This window comes from Triturus cristatus, chromosome 2_2 (genome assembly GCF_964204655.1).
Source record: "Triturus cristatus chromosome 2_2, aTriCri1.1, whole genome shotgun sequence".
Classification (NCBI taxonomy): domain Eukaryota; kingdom Metazoa; phylum Chordata; class Amphibia; order Caudata; family Salamandridae; genus Triturus; species Triturus cristatus.
The window spans coordinates 389,863,925-389,877,105 of record NC_140582.1 but is presented as its reverse complement, the minus strand read 5'-3'; positions in this window follow the sequence as shown (position 1 = coordinate 389,877,105).

Sequence of the window (13,181 nt, the reverse complement as noted above, 5' to 3'; positions counted from 1 at the left end):
CTGCTATCCAAGCTCGTAACTTGATGAACACTGTCTGGTTGTATTTTAATAATTATGTAAGTCTTATTTTATTAGCTTTTTAACTGTAGTGTTTCTGTATGTCTTATTGATCATACAGTTTGTCTTTTATGGATAAGTTTTATCCAATAAAGTCATGAAATGAAACAGTATAACTCTGTTCAGTGGTTCGGGCTGTAGTCATGTCTGAAATCCCTATGGGAAATTGCATTGGAAATGCACATTTTTTTACCCCCCCCTCCTTTTTCTCTGCCCCCACTTGACGGATCACCCCAAAAGGTTCCATGGAGAACTAGACAAAGCAGTACACTTTTTTTTCCAAAACCTTCATGAAGATTCATCGAACAGCACCAAAGTTAATTAAAAAAAAAATGCTTTTAGTATGGAAACTAGAGCCTTACGATAAGTCCCTACTGGCAACTGCCAGTAGGTAATATATAAATAAATGTGTATATTGTGTTGGAAAGGGTCCCTCTCTGAAGGATCACGCCAAACTTTTTGCCTTCCTCCTCCTTTTTTCCTGACCTTATTTTTGTTGACTTTAGGACTCTGAGCACTTTACCACTGCTAACTAGTACTAAAGTGCATGTGTTCGCTTCTCTACCCATGATAACAATGGCTCATACCCAACTGGCATATTTAATTTACTTATAAGTCCCTGGTAAAGTGCATTAAATGTGCTTAGAGCTTCTAAATGAAATGCTACCAGTGGGCTTGCAGCACCGATTGCGCCACTCACTTAAGTAGGCCCTTGAACATGTCTCAGCTCTGCCACTGCAGAACCTGTTTGTGCAGTTTTGGACTGCGCTGTCAACCTGGCAAGTTAAACCTCTTGCCAGGCCTAAACCAGCCGCAGTCAGTGCAGGCAAGAGCGGTGAGGCCGGGTGGGGGGGATTTTGACAGATGACAACGAGGGAAAATGTATTATTTATTTAATTTTCCCTCATGGTGGTCTTTCAAACCCTCCCAACCTGGCCCCACCGTCCCACCGCTCTTACCTGCTCAGGCAGAAGCTGGCCTAAACCTGCCATACTTTTGTGTTTGCACTAGAAAGGTTGTTGGCTACAGGGTACATATTACTAGACTAGGCGTCCATTGCTGCTGGGTCAACATAATCACACAAAATGTATTCACAGCAGGGAGCAAGTCACAATTAATTGCCCTTGCAGTCTAATAATGTGTACCCAGTAGCCAACAACCTTTCTAGTAGAAACACAAAAGTAGTATGGTATAATTAAATACTAGGTTCTTGTATACAATAGTGACTGGATTTAACCTGAATGCATTTCTATTTATGTTCTATGTATGTATTGAATGTATTTTCATTTAAGTTGTATGTATATATTGTCTTGGCAAAATTGTTTCTTTAGTACATGTAAATGAGTGTGAAGGTGGTGTGTACGATGAATAGACATGCTTCACAAATGAAATGAATCAATCCAAAAAAAAAAGTTTTATAAGAGAAGCTAATAAATGCTCAAGAACATTCAAATAATCGAATTATCCTAGTCTGCAAATTCATTTCAGCAATAGAAAAGTGATGGTTGGGTTCTCTCCTTGTTACTTAATTATTCTGGCCACCCAGCCGCCCTAAGGCCAAACCCCTTGTGTCTTCACATATATTAAGTTGGCATTTTCTTACTTCAGTTGTTGCAACCAGGATCAAGGACATTTTGTTCAGAGGGCCTTGCGGGGGCCATGTGGAACAGGCTGAAGACTGATTTGCATATGACTGGGTTCAAACTGGGGTCGCATGATGAGTAAAAGAACAATGGATCCTTGTGAATGGGGTGAATGTTTGCATTGTTCAGCATTCCGTCCATCAATTGTTCCTTTTGCTTTTGTCGCCCTAATTGGGAAGACTATGCCCAGGCATGGATCCCGTACTCACTGTCCCACTGGATTCAAGCTAGCCTGGCTGATGAGGGGCGATGCCCTGAAACCAGTCCCAGGATGCTTGTTTCCGGTCCAGGGAGAACCTGGCTTGGCAACTCAGGGTGGACTGTTCCTATGAGGAACAGGGTCAAGACTGACCTGCATATGGCTTGGTCCAAACTGGGGTTGCGAAGTGAGAAAAAGAACAATGGATTAAACCCAGATCTTTGTGACTGGGGGTGAATGTTTGCAATTTTCAGCATTCCGTCTATAAATTGTTCCTTTTGCCATTGTTTGAGTTGTTTCACAAGTACTTTAGATATTGCCTCTTTCGTCTAGCCTGACTGCTCTGTGGCAAGCTACCAGAGGTTTAGCAGAAGTTAATTCAGTGTGTGTTGTGACTTACCCTGACTAGGATTGTGGCTCCTGCTTGAACCCTCTGCCAACCAACAACCTAATTTCTAACATATGGGAATGGACTGATAGATATAGACATGTGTAGGTAGATAAGTGTAGGGTAGATAGACAGGTATAGAGAAATAGAAAGATAGATGTAGGCAGATAGCTATTGTCTAGATCGAAAGACAGATAGATTGAAATAGATTGAAAGTTGGAAAGTTTACATGTGAACTGAAAAGCTTAGCTGCGTCCCAATGCGTCTGTGCCTACCAGGTGTCTGTCTTGCTCACTGTAACTCTTCCCTCCAGCTCAATACCGCTCATTCTCCATAACCCACCAAGAATAAACACTGATCTGCCAGACCCCATGAAAGCACTTATTAAATCAAATCAGTGCAGATAGACTGATAAGTTCCCCTACCTCTCTGGGTCCTGGTGCACTGAACCTGAACCGGCTGCACCTTTGGTGGCTACAGACAAAGGAGGTGTGTTGCCTATTTTTGTTCTAAACAGCTTTACCACTAGGCCTGGGCGAAAATGTTGTTCCGTTTGCGGAAATTACGATAATTTGAAATTTTCGCGTTCCGCGGAGAGCGCGAAAATGTCAAAATTTCCACATTCCGCAGCTTGGCGATAATTTGTTTCTTGCTCGCGCTGTAAAATAATACATTCTCGCGCGCGCGCGATCGCCTTACCTGAATCCCTACGTTCGCCGACTAGTTTTCTTGATCCGGTCGCGTTCTCCATGAGATGTTGTATTGTTTTTAGCCATTTGCGCTGTCTCGCGACAGTTCGCTCCCGCAGTGACGTCATGCGTCGCGCGATCACGTCTTTCTTCTCGCGATCATGCACCGCGAGACAGCTGAAAACACGATGGCCGCGCCCGCGAGCAACCACATGGGTAAGTTGACGAGCCGCAACCATGCAGAAAATCTCGCGAACATGCGGGAAAAAAACTTCCGCATGATCGCGATATTTCCGCGTGTTTGCGATAATTTTTAACATTTTCGCGATAATTTGCGAAAGTGGATTTCGCAAATTCCGCCCACCCCTATTTACCACACCCACAAAAGTGCTTAGAGTTCCATACCCTTATAAAAGAAATCATATTTGGCTTTGTTCCTGTGTTTGGTCATGGAACTCCTCTGTGACCTGCACTATACTCATAATGTACTGGTGGGGTATATTATTCCATGTATCAGTTCATCAGCTAAACCACCGCAGACTAGCAGGTTGTAAAAATGGTTTGGTTGTGCAAACCTGGTTTGAAGAAGCTGAAAAATATTGCCCTTGCTGCAGTTGTATGAAGTTTCCCTATTATGTCTGAGGCAAAGGTTTGCATCATCCAGCCTATTCCTTTCTCCGAGACCTGCCTGATGCGCCAGCGTCGAAAGGAGATTGCAACAAACTACATACTTGTCTGAGACAAAAAATGTGCATTATGCAACCTCGTCCGCCCAGCAGAAAGTCGGGGATTGGGACACCATTCTGCAGGGCATTGTTTCCACCTTTGTCATTGAGGGCTTCCTGGAATGCCAACGTGGAAAGCAAATTGCAAAAAACTGCATACTTTCCGTTCTCTGTTTCTAAAAGTCATGCCCTGGAAAGTCTGCTAACGGGAAATGGCATGTGTGCAACTCATGGAGCGACACAAAGGAACAGAAAGCAGTTAATGCTCACAAAGGGCACTTCCAATGAGCGCGGGTTTGTTGATGCAGTATGCAGGTCTTTTGTACGTATTCTTTCATTTTATTTCAGACGTTGCCAACTGTACAATGTGAACGTCTAAAAAATATTCGGGGGCAGATTTAAGTTTCCTGGCGCATCCCTGCAAATCAGCAGGGATACGCCTTGAAAGATGTGTCACGCAAGCTTACCCTTGCGCCACCACAGATGCGCCGCATTTACAATGCAGCGCATCTTACCCGCAAGGATAAACAGATGCGTGACGCATCTGATGGCATAAGGGCGGCGCATTGCTGGAGTCGTGTCGCAAGCACGACGCAACTCCAGCAATGCTCAGGGGCTGCCCATACCGAACATGCTGCGTCATGCAGGGTTTTGACCCAGCAGCGTCGGAAAAGTGAATCAGTGAAATCTTGTAGATTTCACTGCGTCACTTTTCCGAGGCTTTTTCCGACGGAACGCCCACCCTGCATGCATTAAACCTGATGCAGGTTTAATGTAGCGCAGGGCTTTACAACGGGACACATCTCCCTAGATGCATCACGTTGTAAATAAGGCGCATCATGGCGCATGGTTTACGCCGCCGCTGCTTCACAAAAGTGACGCAACTGTGGTGTAAATGTCTCGCAAGGGGCTTGTAAATCTGCCCCTCGATGTTTTTTGCAAACTCCCAACACTGCAGGTGTCAGAAGTGTTCCATAAAAGTAGAAAATGATCTAAACAGAGGTACATTGCATGTTAATTAATAGTGATGATAATTAATAAATAAACATGAGTTACCACAACGAATATGTGATATTCACAGAGTAAGGAAGGAAGGGGATGTTTTATTCCCTTCAACATTGCTACAATGGCAAACGTGCATGTGCATTGTGCTGCGTCTGCATCTGCAGGGTCTGCCAGTAGCTTACAAACATCTTCAAAGTGGATGTAAGCCCTTTTTTCACGGGCACCTCTGCCCCTGGCGAGAGAATGGTACATCAACGTACTACTGAATAAAAGAAAACATGTTTACTGCTGTACCAAAAAAAAGCTGTGCCGCGATATTTTCTAAAGTGCTGGGTGAATTCCCAAATGCGCAGCCCTTTGATACCTTTGCCTGCTATCTGAAGTTTTTGTGGCTTTTTCAGGGCATGAGAAAAAAATCTGCAGCTTAGAAAACTGCTAGCTAAATGTCCTGGTCCCTGCGCACCATCTGTCAATCATTGCTATTCTCTTCTTTTCCATCACCGTTCTAACCAGTCTTTGGTAAAACGTGAGCTTTCCTTGATTAACTTACTCCAAATGACACATTCGGTCGTCTTTGAAGACACGTAACTAATCTGATCTTCCAACTCACTAGGCTCGAGGGGCACCCCGTTTGATCCTTTCCTCTATGTACTGCCTGGTGGCATCATATCTTTGATTTTGTGGTTCAGTAGCAGCAAATACCATTCTCTTAAAAATTCTCTCTCATAACTAAAAAACATTTCAAAAGACCAATAAAAGCATAACCACCAATTTTAGTGCACAACCTACATAGAGTGAGTGAGAGTGGGATCTGATGAGTTTCCACCTAAAATAAAATAATTATAACAAACATAATAAAATCAACTGTAGTACATGCTTCTCGGTAATAGGATTGGGGTAATAGGTGTGCTGTATCCTTGTTTGATTATTGCTTGACCCCATATAAACTCAGGTAACAGTGTGCCCTTTGAACGTTCCATTTTTACTGAATGATAGCATTAGTGTTCATTGGTATGCTTCTGATCATAATACTGATCACAAGCTATCAGAACTGATCAGAATACCAACCAGTGGAAAGTGGTTGCTATTATCTAAGGTATCAGTTTCCTTAGGGCTCCTGACAATTGATAACAGGTGTGTTTTTTTTTAAACGCATGAATAGAACAGGGATTGAGTTTATTGTCAATAATACAATTATATTTGTGATTTTAACTTGGGTACCCCTTGTTAATACTTTCTATTCATTAATAACTCAGTATTTCCATGCATTGCTTGAATTTCTATTGTTTGGCTTGCTTTCTAATGTTCATATAATGTAAGGTGTAAGTACAGTGTTTCTCAGCTTTGGGAAGACTGTCCATATTTTTGATGTTCTATTAAGAATCTTCAGATATCTAGTTCCACATCGTTAGAGCTAACCTTAGCGCCTTGTCTCCTTGGCACCTTGTCTAAGTTACACCGGCGAGTCATGGAGCTGAGGAGTCCGAGATGATATATCAGAAAAAGCACCTAGCATCTCGTTGAGTAGGTAACACATAAAGACTATCCCCCAAATTAGCAGGTAGGTCCTACAACTTTATGGAACCTTAGAAAAGCCTAGGATACGGGGAGAGAAATTGGACATGCAATGTTTGGCAGATTCATGCAATGTCTGGCAGGCTCATGGCTGACAGACAGAGAGCTAAACGGAATGACATGATATTGTAAAATTCCCATGTCAGGCAGGCTGGGAGCCTGAAGATCAGATGAGAACTGGGCAAAGCTTATGAGAAAATCGGGAGGGAGGTTAAAGCACTAGTTAAAATTGCTTGAGATGTGTTATTAATAGGGGTGTGAGGATCCAAGAGGAACTGGGATAAAGCCCTCAATTGAATTGAACTAAATTTTGCTACTACAAACTTCCAATGTCCTTAAGATAGTACTCAGCAAGTCTGGTCTGAGTGCCTAGATTTAAAAAGACAGGACTTGGTAGGAGATCGTTTTAAGTGAAGGCAGCACAAATTTGGAACAAACTCCCAAATACCCTGAAATGAAATACAAATCTGCTGAGCTTTAGAAAAAATCTGAAGACGTGGCTTTTTCCCAAATAGTTGAAATATATAACAACCATCCCAGCCACAATCTTTTCTGGATGAAAGATCTTCTGCATAGACTGACAATGTGACAGTGCCAAGATGCCCGCTGGGTAAATGCTGCACTTTATACATATTTAAATAAAGAAAAATATTAAAATAGAGTCTCATGAAGGGGTGAAGAGGTGTCTGGCTTAAGGCAGTGCTCAGTGCTCGTAGGGTGACAAATGGCAACCTGAGGGCAAGCAGGAGAAAAAGTCTCTGAACAAGCAGACCTGACTGACCCTGGACATGCAGCCGATGGGCAACACAACAGGACAAGCAGGGGTTGAAGGTCATAGCACAGTAGTCAGAATGAAAGGCTACATTATGGCCTTTCTAGTACACGAACAAGAGGACTGCACTGAAAGCCTTATTACGAGTGAGGTGGTCCTGGGACTGGCGTACTTGCGGTGGTGGTCCAACAACCACCACCACTGCGGGTCCGCCCTCCATATTATAATGGTGATGGTGAGCCTGCCACAGGACAGCCGCCTCCAGCGGGATCCAGGATCCCACAGCGGTGCCGGTGAGTAAAGGGTCCTGAATATGATGGTGTAGCTGCTACCGGCATAGCAAAACCTATTATGACATGCATATCCATCGCCCTTTTCATGGTAGTGTCCCCGCTATGGAAAGGGTAGCGGACATGCACGTTAGGAGGCCCTAACAGGGCCTCTTGCCAAATTTGGGTCTGGGAGAACACGCAGGTAGAATTGCACCCTAGTTCCTGCACGGTGAGACATGCACAACATGGTACATTCCAGACCATGCAGTAACATGCTGCAGTCCCTCTCACTGTGGCGGTATGCTGTTAAGGCTCTCCTATGACCCTATCATCACCCACCAGCAGGGCCTGGGTTTAACTTAAAATCAGGCGGGTGAGCTCACCATGGCCTTGGCAGTCTTTCTTGAACCGCCACAGTGGCGATCCTATTGGAAGACCGTCAAAGTCATATTAAGGCCCTTAAAATTAATGTTTCAGGCCATTTCTTTTAAAGCTCATCTTCTTGCATGCACAGGTCCAGGTTTTTTTCCAGTGTGGACACACCTTCACTGCTAGTGAGCACAACACTGCAATGGACAGATTATTGAGCAGTGTTGTGGTTGAACCTGCTCCTTCCCCCAAGTTCTGACTTTTGACCGGTAAGAGTACAGTTAGAATATTGTACATCAAATGAAATCAAACCCATATGGTACAGAATTGAAGCTGCCTGGCGACACATGAGCACTTTCACATGTGCTTCTTTTGTATGCTTCACTGTGACAGACAAAATATGAAGCCACAGAGTCGCCACTTCTCCAGCTCACCACATCCTTCTATCTGTGGAGGATCTGCCTCCACAATAGCAGTCTCAAGAAGCCACCACTAGTCTTTTTGATCTTTTGTATGTATTGAGGCAGTAAAGAATGTTACCATTATTCCTCACAGTGAGCCCTATTTGCAGAGGCATTATGAATGGTTAATCAACAGGGGGTTTGCTATTACTCTTCCATGGATTCCTTACAGCGTGCAAACATTTTAATAGTTTGCTTTGCAATACAAAAATCAGAACTAACTTAAATCAGGTGTATAGTGGATTCCTGTTCAAAAATCACTTCTTTATGATTTGTTGCTCGAGACACTTAGAGAGCCTAACCTTATTAAATATCTGCTGTTCTGATGTATACAGTAATAGAACTCAGGGAACATTATTGCTGCACTTTCCTAGTTAACAATTATTTGCATTTATTGTTTATTGGTGCTATAAAGAAGAAGTTTAGGCATCCGACACTGCAGTGAATTTGACTCTGTGGGGGAGAGGGGCCTGCTTGGTGCTGTAGTCTGCAAGGCTTAATGAAGTTAGGGGCCTATCTACGAGCTGTTTGATTCGCTCTTTTACCAGGCAATGTAGTGCAAGAGCAATGCAAACCTTAAGTCAGACATATGAAGCCACGCAAGGCCAATTTGGCAAAATTCTTGTTATTTTCTGAGGTACTGTTAGACCTGTCATCCTTGATGTGTTATTCCCCAAATGTTTTGCCTTCACTCCCTCTGTTTTGCCAAATTTGCATTTACTGGTGCTATAAAGAAGAAGTTTAGGCATCCGACACTGCGGTGAATTTGACTCTGTGGGGGAGAGGGGCCTGCTTGGTGCTGCAGTCTGCAAGGCTTAATGAAGTTAGGGGCCTATCTACAAGCTGTTTGATTCGCTCTTTCACCAGGCAATGTAGTGCAAGAGCAATGCAAACCTTAAGTCAGACATATGAAGCCACGCAAGACCAATTTGTCAAAATTCTTGTTATTTCTGAGGTACTGTTAGACCTGTCATCCTTGATGTGTTATTCCCCAAATGTTTTGCCTTCACTCCCTCTGTTTTGCCAAATGTGATTTTGTTGGCTTTACCATTGCTAACCAGTGCTAAAATGCTTGTGCTCTCGCCTTCAAACATGGCAAAATTAGCTTACTCCTACTTGCTACTTTTAATCACTAGTAAATAGCACTACATGTAACCAGAGCATGTGAATAAAATTCTACTAGTCGGCTGCACCACTCATTTTCCCATTCACTAAATGAGCCTTTTAAAACATGTCTCAGGCCTGACACAGCATCCTTCAGTGCAGTTTTAAACTCCCATTTTGACCTGGTAAAATAAACTCTTTGCCAGGGCTAAGCCTTCCTTTTAAATACATAATAGTCACTCCGAAGTTAGGCCATAACGGCTTAAAGGGCCGGCCACATTGTATTTAAAAAGCAGGACACGTGTACTTACGTTTAACATGTCCTGGCAGTGAAAAACCCCTAAAGTTGTTTTTCACTGCTGGAAGGCCTATCTCTCCCTTTGAATAAGACTGGGTTGTCTTATTGCGGTTAATAAGTGATAATTTTGGAATGGAAGTAGAAAGAGATAGTGTTTATAATCAAATGAATTGTAATATAAAATCCTCTTTAACGCTAACGTCCGATTTTAAGTCAATATTCTGAAAGTTGGCATTTTCTTGTCATACCCATTTGTGCCTTTTGCCAGTGTCCTGAGTCACGTGACTGAATGGCTCTGCTGTTGGGTGTTGTGTATTGCTTCCAGACCAGACAGTGACACAAAGGGGGAATAGGTGTGGATAGTATTGGCCATCCTGGCATGATGACCGTAAGGTGCTGTACCCACTGCCTACTTACACTTCAAAGGGCTTTGCTCCTGCACACACAAGGGAATCTGTCACCAGGCCTGGCTGCCTTTTGTCACCCCAAGACAGTTTGGAACCTTTACAGGGCAAGAACTTTCCAGAACCAGATGTGGGGATAGGATGGGGGTAGGAAAGGGAGACACCGCTCACACAAAGTCTGTCACCAGGTATAAATATTGGAACTGCCACTCTTCACAACACTCCTGTGAAAGTTACAGAAGAAGTACAGCCATGCTGTCAGAGGACTGCACTGCTGTTTGAAGGACTGCCTTGTTGTCGGAGAAGGAAGACTGGATCTGCTTACATTCATCCCTGGCTAGCCAGAGTGACTCCAAGGGTCAGTTGGCTGACTTCTGTGTGAGCTATAGGGGCACAACAACCTTCAGAGGCTTCCCTGAACCTGCCCAGAAGACCTGCTGAACTGGACCTGCCTGGACCTGATGGAGCAGGGTTTTTACTCTGAAACGGAATACCTGTTTCATTTTCGCATGTTATAACTAAAAGTACTACTGATTAATTATTAAGTATTAAAAGTTTGTCGAATGTTGACTAATCAACCTTATTAACAAGAGAGTTACACGTGGGAATGCTATTGCATGGCTAAATAACAAGTGAACTAAGTTGGTGAGCAAACTGACAGAAAACGATGTTGCTTAAGTGATGTTATGGTGTTTTGCGCTTATAATTAATATGCATTAATGGCTTTTGATGTCGCAAATGGCTAGATAAATACACACACATAAGGGTATTAGCAGGGGAATAACACTGTATAATCATTTCTATGCAGTAATTCTGTTTTATGTCTATTTTTGCTTAAAGTTGTCCATTGTGGCCTGCCACAAAATGGCCACCACCCGCAGCCTGCATTGGAGTTGCTGGAAATTTACAGAAAGGCTTCGCTCTGCCTGTGACCTTGCACCTCCGATGAACCGAAAAGCCATAAGCATGATGACAAGTCTGGGACATCAGCCAAAAGCCCCTGAAAGACGGAAAAGTTGATACGAACTTAGTGTGAACCCGATTTTGCAACAAATTCACCTAGTAGAGACATCCGTAAATGTAGCAAATTAGTCATGGACGTTCAATTCTGCTATTCATTATTTGGGACAATCTATGTGTGAGAAAGTCTCGCACAATATCCAAAAAGTACCAAGATGATATTATTTCCGCCATTCATCCGTTCTGAATAACAAAAAGTTACTTTATAGAATGTAATTTTTAGTATAAATAATAGTAGACTAGAGAGGTCTAGTGCCACTTCTTCCCGAGCTGATGATGCGAGGTCCCTATGCTGACGGAGAGGACGATGACTCTACATGACGACAGAAGACTCTAAATCTTCTACAGAGGACCGGTTCTGACTTAGGATCTGACATTTAGACAGAATAGGTAAATATGAGAGAAAATGAATTTTGCATTTAATTGGCTTTTCTTGAAATTTTAGATAAATGAACAATTTGTTTGAATTACTGTCTCGGGTGATTATTTCTGGTCATGTTTATTGATTTTATTGTGTATTCTTTGAAATGTATTTTGCTAGATCTACAGCAATCAGCTGGTCGCATTGACCTCAAAGTACAGGCAGATTAGATAGAGCATATGTGAAAGGTGTTTTTCTCCTTTACAGGGCACGGATAGAGTGATTTAGGATGAATGTTGGTGTAATGGGCCCCACCAGCGTGTGATGTGTGTATGCGTGTGTGACTGTGAAATCATTCCGTCCGTGGAAGTAGAGGGGATTTGGAAGCTCTGATCTGCACCAGTTTCTTGGTAGCAGAATGATGGTTAGCTATTGTCTTGATCTGGCGAAATTGCGTGTATATAGGCTTGTTAAATATTGATTGATATTTGTACTAACACTATATGTTGAAGTCGTGTTGAGTTCTATGTATTGTGAATGGCTTCTGGGATGTAGGAAGTCGGTGACAGTTCCGTAGTAGAGCAGAGGGAGTGTTGCTCTCGGAAAAAGGCGGGATTGTTGGCCCTGTATGCAGACAGGGGAAAACGTGTGACAATTGAAGTTGCGCGTCGCATTGTCTGGGTTCGACAAGGTAGCATCGCCGTATGTTGCCATTAGAAACATATTTCTGTATGAGAGAAGTGTATATGATATCAAAGGTTATCTGTGAAACTCTGGTCTTAAGTCCCAGGGATCCTTAAGGTATTCCGTTAAAGCTTACCGCTGGAGAAGTAATAGTTATTCTCGGAGCTTGTTAGAAGGGCAGGGCAGAGGTAAGCGCTGCTTTGTTAACGTATGATATAATTCTGTAGTAGGACAGACTGTTCGCTGTTCTCGGGAAAGACAGAATTCTGTGTGAATGTACTACATTTTCTGGTGTGTAAGTGCGTGAATGAGAAGGCATTCTGGTTAATTTTGAAACTCTTAGGAACATTCCGGAGGGAAACAGTTAATTGATGCTTGTTAGAAGGGTAAAGTAGAGGGATGTGCTACTTTATCAATGGAAGTAACGATTCTGTAGTAGGGCAGAGGTAAGCGCTGCTCTCGGGAAAGGCAGAATTCTCGTGGGAAAGGTCTTTTGCTGTTCTGTGGCTAGCGAAGCAGACAATGGAGATGTTTGTCTGTTGTAACTAACAGACTCGTAGAAGTTGAAACAAAGTCTACCGAGTAGTCTTGTAAAGTAGAGGTAGACGAGAAAGACAGGAGACAGGAGCAGAAGCGACTGCAGCGACTGCTGATGTCAGGGAGACCGCGCTGTGATTGGACAGTGGGCTAGAACGGAGGAAGCGCAGAGATTGGTGTGTTGGTGTACGCCGCGCTAGGATTCGCGGACTGAGTCAGTGACGTAGACGCTCCAGGATTGGTGCGTTGGTGTGAGTCGCGCTGGGATTTGCGGACTGAGTCAGTGACGTAGACGCTCCAGGATTGGTGCGTTGGTGTGAGTCGCGCTGCAATTGGACTAGAGACCGTACAGCTGTAGTAAGAGTAAACAGCTAGCGGAAATTAAGAAAGATGTATTACCATGCTGAGGAAAAGAAGAAAAAATCCTTGTTTAGTAAGGTTAAAGCCTGGTTTGACAAGGATAAAGACATAGTGACAAGGGAAGGACAGTTATTGCCCCCGATAAGAACCCCAGCATCCTTCATGGTTGCAAAGTATGGGTATCATACCTGTATTTGGTTAGATAACTGGGTGAAATACACTAAAGACGACGGAGTGTTAGCGTTCCCAGAACATGGT